At 32.9% G+C, this 13,324-nt stretch overlaps 1 pseudogene across 1 annotated transcript in view; it reads left to right on the forward strand.

Annotated features, from left to right (window-relative positions):
• The window catches only part of LOC309807166 (E3 ubiquitin-protein ligase RLIM-like), a 54,064-nt pseudogene that overhangs the window by 626 nt on the left and 40,114 nt on the right, over positions 1–13,324 (forward strand). The gene's annotated exons all lie outside the window — the stretch shown is intronic.

Genomic DNA, 13,324 nt, shown 5'->3' on the forward strand with positions numbered 1-13,324 from the left:
GACACCCATTAGGATAGCTATTATTAAAAACAATAATAAATAACAAGTATTGGCATGGATGTGTAGAAATCTGAACCCTTCTCCGTTGCAGTTCCTCAAAAAATTAAACAGAATTACCATATGATCTAGCTATTCTACTTCAGAGTATATATCCAAAGGAATTAAAAGCAGGGACTTGAACAGATGTTTGTAATTTCATGTTCTTAGCAGCACTATTCACAATAGCCAAAAGATGGAAACAACCTAAATGTCCATCAACAGAGGAATGGATAAACAAAATGTAGTATATACATACAATGGAATATTAATGACCCTTAAAAGGTAAAAAATTCTGACACACACTACGATACGGATGAACTTTGAAGACATTATGCTAAATGAAATAAGCCAGAACCGAAAACACAAATACTGTGATTCCAGTCATATGAGGTACTAGAGTAATCAAATTTATATAGACAGATAATAGAATGGTGATTGCCAGGGTCTGGGTGCAGTGATGAATGGAGAGGTGTTGTTTAATGGGTACAGAGTTTCAGTTTGGGAAGATGAACAAAGTCCTGGAGATGAATGGTAATGATGGTTGCACAACAATGTGAATGTACTTGATGCCACTAAATGGTACACCTAATCATGGTTAAGACGGTAACTTTTATGTCATGCATATTTTGCCACAACTGGAAAAAAATACATAGGAAGGGCCAAGTGGAAGCCCCTGGAACTGTCCTTACATGAAAACAATACCAAAAAATAGCAATAGCACATATCTGGGGAATTTGCAGAGACTAAAATAACCATGCAGATGGTAATCTCCATCACCTGCCCCATTTAAATAATCTGTTTGGCCTGTAAAAAAGGCAAATAAGTCATGGACAATGATTGTTGATTATCATAAGATAATGAGGTACTAATTCTAATCAAAGCTGCTGGATTTTATGGGCCTTTTTTTCCTGGAACAAATCAAAACATCTCTAACTCCTGATATACAGCTATTGATCCGGCAAATAGTTGTCTCCACATCAAACAGCAAAGGTAATGGAGCAGTTCACTTCTACCTGACAGAGATAGAAGTACACTCAAACTCTGTCTTACTTGAGTGCTATGCCAAGTCTCCCGATGTCTATAATATTATAGTCCATAGGGAGATTAGTCATCTGGATATCACAAAAGCATGATGATAGTCCCTTGTATTGATGAGTTTATGGTGATTGGACATGAGAAAAAGTAGGAAGTACTCAAGTTGTGTCAGTAAGATACATAGATGTCAGAGTGGGAAATAAACTCCATGAAAATTTAGGATGTCAAATATATCACAGCCTAGGTATGATAATGCACACAAACAGAAACCAACCTGCAGAAAGCACTGAAGATCATGTTGATTTGTTTTAAAGATGGAGGCAGCACACAGCTAGGATTCCGAACGATTTTTTACACACTCCCTTTCCTAAATCCCATTCCTGATAGTGACTGCTCTTTCCTTTTACCTCTTCTCTCCTGTCCTCACCCTTCCTTTATTGTTCCCTATCCTTCTTACCCCTCTGCCCTCTTTCATTCTTCCTCATAGAGAATAGCCTGGGCTATTATTTGTATTCTTTACATTCTTTGTATCTCTCTCCCGTCCACCCCCCACCTCAACAAAGGCCTTGTACCAATTAAGAAAGTAAACATTTCAAGTCTTCAGAGTATTGAGAGGAGAAAATTATGGGGAAATAGCAAATCCTGACAATTTAAATATTCTCTATGTATCACGTAAGTATATTTATCGTAAATAAATTCATACATGCAATAATAGTACAAACAGAAAATATTCACAAGCTACCAGACTGCCAAATTCTGAATGAGATACAAAATCACATACCTATACTATCTGTTTTTCAATTTATAATTAAAACCACGTTACCTCAGAATTTTAAAAATAGCATTTTGATAATTATAAAAAAAATTATAACTACATTAAAATTTTAAATTTCTGCACTTTTAAAGACACCATTAGAAAATGAAAGGGCAAGCCACAGATTAGAGAAAATATTCATGAGATATAGATATAGATATAGATATAGATATATACATAACATAGACTGGCATCCAGGATATGTAAGATGATCTTACAACTCAATAGTGAAGTAGTATTTGGGGGAAATACTACTTCAGAATTATAAGAAACAAATATTTGTGTTTAAGCCACCCAGCCTATAGTATTTTTTATTGAGATATAGTTGAAATATAACATTATGTAAGTGCAAGGTGTACACTTGTTGGTTTGATACATTTGTATATTGCAGTATGATTACCACCAGTAGCATTAGCTAACACCTCTATCATGTCACGCAATTATCATTTCTTTTTTTGTGGTGAGAATAATTATGATCTAGTCTCTTAGCAACTTTGAAGTTTATAGTACAGTATTGCTGACTGTAATCACCATGTTGTGCATTAAATCTCCAGGGCTTATTTATCTATCAATACCAGTTGCAAGTTTATATCATTTGACCAACATTTTTCCAATTTCCCCACTCCCAGCCCCTGGACCACCATTCTACTCTTTGCTTTTATGACTTTGGCTTTTTTAGATTCCATATATAAGTGATATAAGACAGAAAAAGACAGTCTATGGTATTTTTGTCATAGCAGACCAAACAAAGGAGTATTTGGGAGATGCCATATCATGTAAGCTTTTTAGTCAATGGTGAGAAATATTGATTTTATTCAATTACAATAGGATAGTGCAATGCAGAGTTGGGTTTGGAGGCTTAAACATGGGAGAAAAATGATCTAATTTATTTTTTTAAGATTATCTATTGGGGGCTGCTTCCCTGGTGGCGCAGTGGTTGAGAGTCCGCCTGCTGATGCAGGGGACATGGGTTCGTCCCCCGGTCCGGGAAGATCTCACATGCCGCGGAGCGGCTGGGCCCGCGAGCCATGGCCACTGAGCCTGTGCTCCGCAACAGGAGAGGCCACAGCAGTGAGAGGCCTGCGTACCACACACACACACACACACACACACACACACAAAAGATTATCTATGGGGAGTTTCCTATAGACAAGTAAACAAGGATTCAAGAAAAAACTTTAGAAGGCCCTTTATAAGAGTCCAGGTAAAGGATAGCAGATTAAGGTGGTAAAAATAGAAAAACATTAACTAGCAATTAACTGAGAAATAGATTTTCAGGAACTAACCCCCACACATTTAGATAATTCATCTGAAATATGCTATTTGAAAATATACCTTCTTAGGATGCATCATATGTCTGAAGGAAATGCTAAAATAACAATGGATTGATAGTCCAAGCAATGAAGATTTACTGAGTGGTGTGTGTGTGTGTGTGTGTGTGTGTGTGTGTGTGTGTGTGTGATCCTCAACTGTCCTAGGTTCAAGGAAAGGCAAATAGAAATAAAACCTTCATGTTGGAATACTGTCCCACAGTGAGTAAAGGTATCATGTACTTTTAAAATTATATTTATTTAAACAAAGCCTAATATAATGGGAAAAATAAACTAGACCTGGAATCAAAAGACCTGAGTTTGAATCGCAGCTTGATTAATTACCAGAATATTAAGTTCGGGCAAGTTGTCCACATTTGATCAATTTCAGGTTCCTTATTTACAAAATGGTAGGCTGGATGGAGTGATCTCTAGGCTCCCTTCTTGCATGAGATTTTGTTATTCTACAACACCATACTGGTATTCTCATTAAAGTGAATTTCAAGTGTTTGGTCAAGAAGAGACTCATTTATTTACTTCTTTTATTTCAAATTTAATAATAATGTAAGCCCTCATCCCATCAGGCAAAGAAGAAACTCTACCAGTTTGTCATCATTCAAGAATCCATTTCTTTCATTAGGTCACATGAACATTCTAGAGGCTTAAAATAACCCTAGAAAGTGTGGTAGAGGCTCTGTATTTGGGCCTTACAAGATACATCTTGTTGAACTTTCATGGTGGCTTTAAATCTGCTGACTCTACTGCTTCACTGATAAACTGGAATAACAGGAAAGTTGGTGCCTGAACCCATATTACTTGCATGAAGTGCATAACCACTGTTTCTGAAATCTTTCTCTATCTCTGGAGACATGCCCTATTTTCACATTGCCATAGTGAATGTTTAAGTTTTCTGCTACATGAAGATATGTCCCTCTCTCCAGCCTCAGGGACATCTATCCCTCTTCCTTTGGAGTCTCAATGGCTCTCCTCTGTTTCCTCTCTCTCTCTCTGTCACCTAACATTATTCTTTCAAAGTATTTGTGCTTTTCAAAGAACAAAGGAAAATCTGTCAATTCCAGGAAACACCAGCTTTTCACCCTAACACAAATCTCCCCTGAAGTAATTAACAGCAAATGTTAACTACCATCTTGAAGTGGTGGTAATAGAGTTATTGGGGAAAATAAACACAAATTAAAGCTTCAGTAAATTATACTGCCATAACTACAAATAATTAGCTCTTCAAGAAAACAGATTTATATATCGACAAAATCCTTGTTTTGGAGCCTTCTCACCAAATAGCCTTAGTCTTTAAGGGAACAATCAATGATCTGAAATCTATCCCTCACCAAGCATACTTTGAAAAGTTCATTCTACTATACAGCTCATTAGATCGAACTTGCAATAAATCTTAACAGACTCAGAGAAGAAAATGTTTATTTAAAGTGGTAAATTTTTCAAAACTTCACGTGGAGCCTGACCGTGTTTCCAAAGATCTGATTCCTGCATTTCGCTTCAGATCATCCCCAATCATTAGAGAGATCTCTAACCAAAAGTTATGTAAATCTTCTATGTTCATGTTGCCATATCTGACTACATATATATTCTTATTTAACACACACAAAAACTCATGCACACACTGTCTCTCGCTCTCTCACATACATACAAAAACACACACACACCCATCCCTTCAGTTCATATATTTGTAAACCTACATACTCTTTTTGTAACTGCAATTTATTTTTTAAATCCACATTATGTTATTATGATCCACCCATGTTAATACACACAAAGACATTTCATTCAATTTACCTATTGTATAATATAATACTTTTGAAAACAAACCATAATTTATTTATCAATTACCTTTAAGAAGGTAATTTAGGTAACATCCACCTTATTATAAACAGCACTACATTAAGATTCCAATGCACCTAGCTTCTAATGTAGATAAATAAGAACTTCCTTAATGATAGAGAGGCTGACCTTTCTATTATAATTTTCGTGGCCACCCAGATGTATTCTTTTGTGTTTTTATTTGTCCATTTGTCTATACTGCTGTGGAAATGTTTCAATATTAATGTCATATAATCTGTTCAGCTTTTCTTCATACTTTGTGATTGTTTAAATGTTGTCTTTAAGACACCTTTCCCTAACCTGATTTCATAAAGCTATATCCATATTTTGCTTTTAAAGTATTAATGTTTCTTCTTTCATATTTAATTTTTGATTTGAACTGGAATTTATTTTCTCATTTCTTTAAGATAGGGGTCTAACCCTTTGTCCATATGAATTTCCAATAATCTCAACACCATTTATTAAAAGGTTCATCCTTTCTCCACAAATCTGTAATGTTACCACATTAGTCTTTTTTTTAATCTATCTATGTTCCTGGGCCCTATATTCTGTTCAATTTTGTTTGTCTATACCTTTGCTGTGCCAGTACCACACTGTTTTAATTAATATGACATTAAGTGTTTATATCAGGTAGCATAGGTTGCCCTTTCTTCATGTTTCTTAATGTTTTCATATCTTCTTCAAAATTTTTTGGCTACTTTCAACTCCCTACTTATACCTAATGGTCACCTTGGCTAAGACACGGTAACCAGACATTTAGTCAAACATTATTCATGATATTTGTGTGAAGAATTTTTTAGATGAGATTAACATTTAACCCAATCAGTTGAAAGTCTTAATAGAAAAAGACTGACGGCCCCTCAAAAAGGGAATTCTTCCAGCAGACTGCCTTTGGACTCACACCGCAATATCAGCTCTTCCCTGGGTCTCCAGCCTGTTGCCCTGCCCTGCAGATTTTTTGCACATACACATGTCCTATTGGCTCTGCTTCTGTTTCTCTGGAGAACTCTGCCTAATACACTTCTCTCCCATATAAACTTTAGATTTAGCTTGTCATGGCTTATGAAAATATCTATTGCAATTTTCATTGTAATAGCAATGCATACACAAGTTATTGCCATGGTCAATTATAAGATATTGATTCATGTTTTCAAAGAATATTACAAAGTGTTCCATTTAATTTTTTACATCCTTTAAGAAAGCTTCATTTTCTCTATGAATATTTGACTCACATTATATTTATTCTCAAATACCTGATATGTATTGTTTTATTGTGAATGATATTTTTACTTAATAGTAAAAGTATTAATGGAATAGTATTTACTAATAGTAGTACATTTTCTTACTGGTTGTTGCTAATATTTTAAATTCTTATTGGTTTTTGTACGTCAGTCATCCAGCAAGTTCAGAGATTACAGATTTTCTTATATTTTGTATGCAGACATTTTCCACCTCTTTTTTTGTTTTCACATATAATTTCCACTGGCTTTTGCTTTGGTACATATAAATTAATCTTGTGTTAATATTTTATTTGGAATAGTTTTATTGATTTCTATAAATGGATGTGTTGTATATTTTATTTATTTATTTGTTTTGGTTTGGCTATTGTATATTGAAAAAGTGAGTATACCCTCTTGTTTCACTCTCTGAAAAATTTTATATAAGATAAAGGTTAATTTGAGCCCTGAAGGATTTGCAAAGTCACTTTTAAAATGTCTGGTCCTGGTGTTTTTGTTTGCTGATTTGTAGACATTTGACCAGACTATCCTATTCATGTAAAAGTTGTTAGTATACTATGTTTCTCTATTTCCTCTTAAGACAATTGTGCTAATTTTATTTTTTAATTCAATTTTTTATAAATTTTCATATTAATGGCATAATACTCTTTACTTTATTCCTATAATTAGTAAAACTCCAAATATATGTAAATAAAACCCCTTTTCTTTCATAGTTTTGTTTGTGCCTTCCTCTTCTATGAACATAAAAAAATACCATTCTTTATATTTTCAAAGAAACAAAATTGAAGTTTACTGATCCTCTCTATTGTCTATTTAGATCCCATTTTTTACTGACATATAATTCACATGCCATCGAATTCACCTATTTATATATTTCAGTGATTTTGAGTATATTCTCATATAAGTGCAACCATCATTACAGTCAATTTTGAACATTTTTATCACTTCAAAAAACAAATCTAATATTCTTTAGGCATCACCTCCCTATATTCCCATCCTACTTGCCACAAGCTCTAAGCAACCACTAATCTATCTTCTGTCTCTGTAGATTTCACTATTCTGGACATTTCATAGAAAGAGAATCATACAGTATAAGGTCTTTTGTGACTGACTTTTTTACTTAGCATAATATTTTGAAGGTTCATCTAGGTGATAGCATGCATCAGTATTTCATTCCTTTTTATAACCAAGTAATATTTCATTGTATGGACATACCAATTCTGTTCATCCATTTATCAGCTGATGGACATTTTGGCTGTTTCCACTTGTTTGCTACTATGAAAAATGTTGCTATAAACATTCTTGTTCACTTGTTGTGAATATATGTTTTCATTTCTCTTGGGTATACATCTAGGAGTAGAATTGCTGGGTCATATGGTAATTTCATGTTTAGTTGTTGGAGGAACTGCTTAGATGGTTTTCAATTGAGTGACACCATTTTACTGTCCTACCACTATTTTTTTAAATAGTGTGAAGTGTGAGTCTTCCTACAAGTTGGAGATTATTGATACCCTCTAAAGTTTGTTTTCTGTTTGTCCTACTTGTTTTATTAATTATCTCTTCTTCGATGGCACAATCTATTTAATTCTTATGTTGCAAACTTAGCTAATTAATTTCTAATAAGTTTCCTTTCATATATGTGTGTGTGTGTGGGTGTGTGTGTGTGACACAGATTAAAAGTATTGATTTACAGGTTCCCAGCAAGGGTTTTTTTTTTTTTTTTTCAGTTCTAAATATTTAGTAAATTCTGACAGAAATTGTCATTAAATAATAAAATAGAGCTTACAGTTTCAAACTTAATAGAGTAAAAGTAGACTGTTATAAATATTTCATGATTCCAGAAGAAAAAGAAAAATATGAAAGGATTTAGACAAGTAGGAAAAAAAGGAAGATTTAAACCAAATTAGTAACTACATTTAATGCAAATGGATTGGCTGCTCCAAATGAAAAGAAAATAAGTGTCAGATTGTATAAAATGACATGGAACTATGTGCTATCTTCAAGAGACATACCCAAAGAAAGTGGAAGAAGTAAATAATAAATGCAAGAGCAGAAATTAATGACATAAAAAATAAACAACACAATTTCAAAAGCTAACACTTGGCTCTTTGAAAATACTAATAAAAATGGCTATCTACTTGAGAGTCTTCTCAAGACCAAAAAAGAATAAAAAAAGATAGAAAGCACAAGAAACCAATATCAGAAAGGTAAAAGGGTCATATATCACATACATGTTACAGACTTTACAAAGGAAAAAATGAACAAAGTGTTTTCAAGTAAATTTAAAATTTTATAAAAGTCACAGTCCCCTAGAAATATATAACCTCAAAATAGATTCAAACAGAAATAGAAATTTATACATACATTTATACATTACAGACATTGAATCAGCACTCACTACTCTCACCATGAAGAAAGCTGAAATCCAAGATTTTTCACTAGTGTGTTCTAAAGAAAGGAAGAATTCCAATAGTACACAAACTCTTTGAGAATAGAAAGAGGGAACACTATTCAACTACTTTTTAATATTTTCTTCATTTCAAGACAGGAAAGGGTAGTATAAGAAAGCATAATTAGAGGTGACCTTACCCAGGAAAACAGATGATAAATATAATATAAGCAAACTGAGTCCAATATAAAAAGCTAATTTCATGACAGACAACCAAAATTATTTTACACAACAAAATTAATAAAATTAAACATACAAAAAAATTAAATCAAAAGTTTCTTATAATTTCAGCAGTCATGTATGATTTTACAAAAACCTGCAGCTAATCTTATCAAAGTAGAAACAAACTTTCTTAAATGAAAATTAGCAATCTACCATAGAGGAACATTATAGATACAGGTGAGATGATGAAAGATTTAAAGATCAGGAAGAAGACAAGGATGCCCCCTGTCACCACTCTATTCAGTATTGTACTTGAGAGTTTAGCCAGTGGAGAAAGTCAAGAAAAAGAACTAAAATGTCTAAGGATTAGAAAAGAAAGCACACAACTTGTTCTATTTATATATGATATGGTTGTGTACAGAGAAAATACAAAATAATGTACAGGAAATTGCTAGGATTTGTAAGAGAGCTTCTTAAGATTTCTAGATAAAAATCAATAAAAATAAATTGTGTTTTTATATAATAGCATCAAACAGAAAGTGATAGTAAAAAGAAAGAAATCCTTTTAGATAGAACCAAAAAGCTGAAGTAGCAATAAATCCAATAAGATATACAAAGCCTTTACAGACAACATTATAATAGTTTTTCAAAGACCTTGAAGATATCAGAAATGAATAAAGATATATTTTGTGTTTATAAGTTGGATATCTTAATAGTGAAAAAATGTTAAGTCTCTAAAGATTAAGTTATAGAGTAAGCAAAATCTAAGTGAAAATGCCCAAGATTTTGTTTTGGACCTGAAAAACTTCTTTAAAAATTTATACAGATTACAAAAGTCCACCACACACTTGAAGAATAATATAAATGTGGGAAAAGTTGTTCTACTGAATATTTAGTGTTCTTATAAAACTATAGTAACAAAGAGGGTGCAGTTTTGATATAGAGACAAACAAATGAACCAAAAGAAGACTTAATAGAGACACAGAAAAACAAACCAAAACATATATTATTAAACCAAAGTCATATGTATATATATGTACACACACACACACACACATACGTATGGCACCTCTGTATAACAGAGGTATCACAGCACCTCAACAAAGACATAACAAACTTTTCAATTAAAAAATGCTGAGCACTAAGGTATCCATAAAGAAAAAATAATTAAAATTGTATCATATTGTAAACAAAATTATTTCCAGATGGATTAATGACCTATATGTGAAATGGTACCAAATATATTTTAAAAGACAATATAGGAGGCTATCTTTAAGCCACAAAGTAGAAAGATGGAAAAAAGTATAAGCTTTAAAGGAAAAGATTGATGTATTTACCCACATTAAATTAAGAAATATTTTCCAACGAAAGAAAACACAAAGATAGTTAAAAGAGAGGTCATGCCACAGAGTTTGAAAAGATCATTGCAACATATAAAACCAATAGAGAGACTACTATTCAAAATATGAAAAGAACTTAAAAAGAATAAAGCTGGAGGTATCTCACGCCCTGACTTTAGACTATAGTACAGACCTACAGTAAACAAAACAGTATGGTACTGACACCAAAACAGACATATGGAACAGAATACAGAGACCAGAAATAAACCTATATACACTTATGGTCAATTAATCTAAGACAAAGGAGGCAAGAATGTTCAATAGGAAAAAGGTCTCTTCAATAAGTGGTGCTGGGAAAACTGGACAGCTACTTGTGAAACAATTAAATTAGAACACTTTCTCACATCATATACAAAAATAAATTCAAAATGGGTTAAAGACCTAAATACAAGATCAGAAACCATAAAACTCCTTGAAGAAAACATAGGCAAAACACTCTGACATAAATAATAGCAATATTATTTTGGATCTGTCTCCTAAGACAAAGGAAACAAAAGCAAAAATAAACAAATGGGACCTAAATAAACTTAAAAGCTTTTGCACTGAAAAGGAAACCACTGACGAAATGAAAAGACAACCTACTAAATGGCAGAAAATATTTGCAAATGATATGACCTATAAGGGGTTAATATCTAAAATATATGAACATCTCATAAAACTCAATATTAAAAAAACAATTAAAAATGGGCAGAAGACCTGAATAGACATGTTTCCAAAGAATACATACAGGTGGCCAATAGGCACATGAAAAGATGCACATCACTAATCAACAAAGAAATACAAATCAAAACCACCATGAGATATCACTTCATACCTGTCAGAATGGCTATCATCAAAAAGACTACAAATAACAAATGTTGACAAGGATGTGGAGAAAAGGGAACCCTAGTAAACTGTTGGTAGGAATATGAATTGGTGCAGCCACTATGGAAAACAGTATGAAGGTTTCTCAAAAACTAAAATTAGAACGACCATAAGATCCAGCAATTCCACTCCTGGGTATATATACAAAGAAAACGAAAATACTAATCCAAAAAGATGAATGCACCCAATGTTCACAGCAGCATTATGTACATTATTTACAATAGCCAAGATATGGAAGAAACCTAAGTGCCTGCTAACAGCCAAATGAATAAATAACATGTGGTATGATACACATACACACACACACACACACACACACAGAGAAATATTACTCAGCCATGAAAAAGAAAGAAATCCTGCCATTTGCAACAACATGGATGGACATGGAGGGTATTATGATTAGTGAAATAAGTCAGACAGAGAAAGACAAATACTGTATGTTATCATTTATATGTGGAATCTAAAAAATAAAATGAATGAATATAACAAAACTGAAATAGACTCACAGTTATAGAGAACAGACTAGTGGTTACCAGTGGGGTAAGAGAAGGAGGAAGGAGCAAGATAGGGGTAGGGGATAAAGAGGTATAAAATGTGTAAAATAAATCAGCTACAAAGATATATTTACAGTTCAGGAAATATGGCCAATATTTTATAATAACTTTAAATGGAGTATAATCTATAAAAATATTGAATCACTATGTTCTACATCTGAAAGTAATATAATATTGTAAATCAACTATACTTCAATTAAAAAATGAAGTAAACTCTTAAAAGCAAGAATAAAAAGGCAAATAACCCAATAGAAAAGTAGGCCAAAAATTCAATAGACCCTTCAAAAAACAGCAAATCCCAAAAGCCAATAACTATATTTAAAATTGTAAAATATTTATATTTTCACTAGTAATCATGAAAACTAAAATTCACACCATAATGAGGTACCACTACACACAGATTAGATAGGAAATATTAAAATAAATGATAACAACTAATGTCAAGGAATTTAAATATGTCACCACCACTGTTGGAAGTGTAAGTTGATTTGACCACTTGTCATTATCTTGTGGTTTAAGGACATATATTCTCTGTGACTCAGCATCTCATTCCTGAAACTTCCCTATAACCCAGTAGTTCACTCCCTAGAGAAATGTGTTCTCCTGTGTACTAGGATACATATATAAACATGTATCTTGTTCAGCATTGTTCATGACAGCCATAAATAGAAAACAACACAAATATCTATCAACAGTATTACAGGAATGTGCACATAAGTAATAAATCTACAAAGAAAAACAATGAATGGGTTAACATAAAAGTTAGGCAAGTGGTTATTGTTTGTGCTATGGGAGGGTTTTGTGATGATGCAAGACATGGAGGGGATTCTTGGTTGTTGCCAATGTTCCATTTCTTGACCCGTGTGATTGTAACAATTGTTACTGCTTCATAATTTTCATTAAATGCACATAGAGTCTATAGATTTTCCATCTAAACTCACAAAGAAAAACAGCTATTGTGCTTACTACCTAGGGAGTTAAGTACACAGGACTGATGCTACAGATGAATACTTATGTCTCCACAGCGATGCTTGCTGGCCACAAAAGCTAAAGCACCAGGATAACTGCCTTTCCTTATTTTCAAATTCCAAGTCTCACATAAATGCACTGAGTTTGTGGAATTTCTTTTATATAAAGATCCCAAGCTGAAAGAGGGTTTGGGATTTTTTTTTTCTTAACTTCAATCCTCTGCCTTAGGAAGGTATACTAGAAAATGCAGTAGCCCCCTTATCCTCAGGGTATACATTCCAAGACCCCAGTGGTTGCATGAAACAGCAGATAGCATAGAATCCTATATATACTGTGTTTTTTTCCTATACTTACATACCTATGATAAAATTTATAAGATAGGCAAAGTAAGAGGTTAACAATAACTAATAATAAAATGTAAAAATTATAGCAATATGCTATAATAAAAGTTATGTGAATGTGGTCCCTTCCTCTCTCAAAATATCTTATTGTACAAATTTAATGCCTTTTCCATCTTAACTAAGCACTTATCATGCACTGTGGCCATAACTGTTGCAAATTGAGGTGTGACCGCAAAACTAGCATGAATTTATTTGTCCTTCTTCACAATTTCACATACAGAAGATTCATTCTTAC

This window comes from Mesoplodon mirus (assembly GCF_964341445.2).
Source record: "Mesoplodon mirus genome assembly, chromosome: 1".
NCBI classification, from domain to species: Eukaryota; Metazoa; Chordata; class Mammalia; order Artiodactyla; family Ziphiidae; genus Mesoplodon; species Mesoplodon mirus.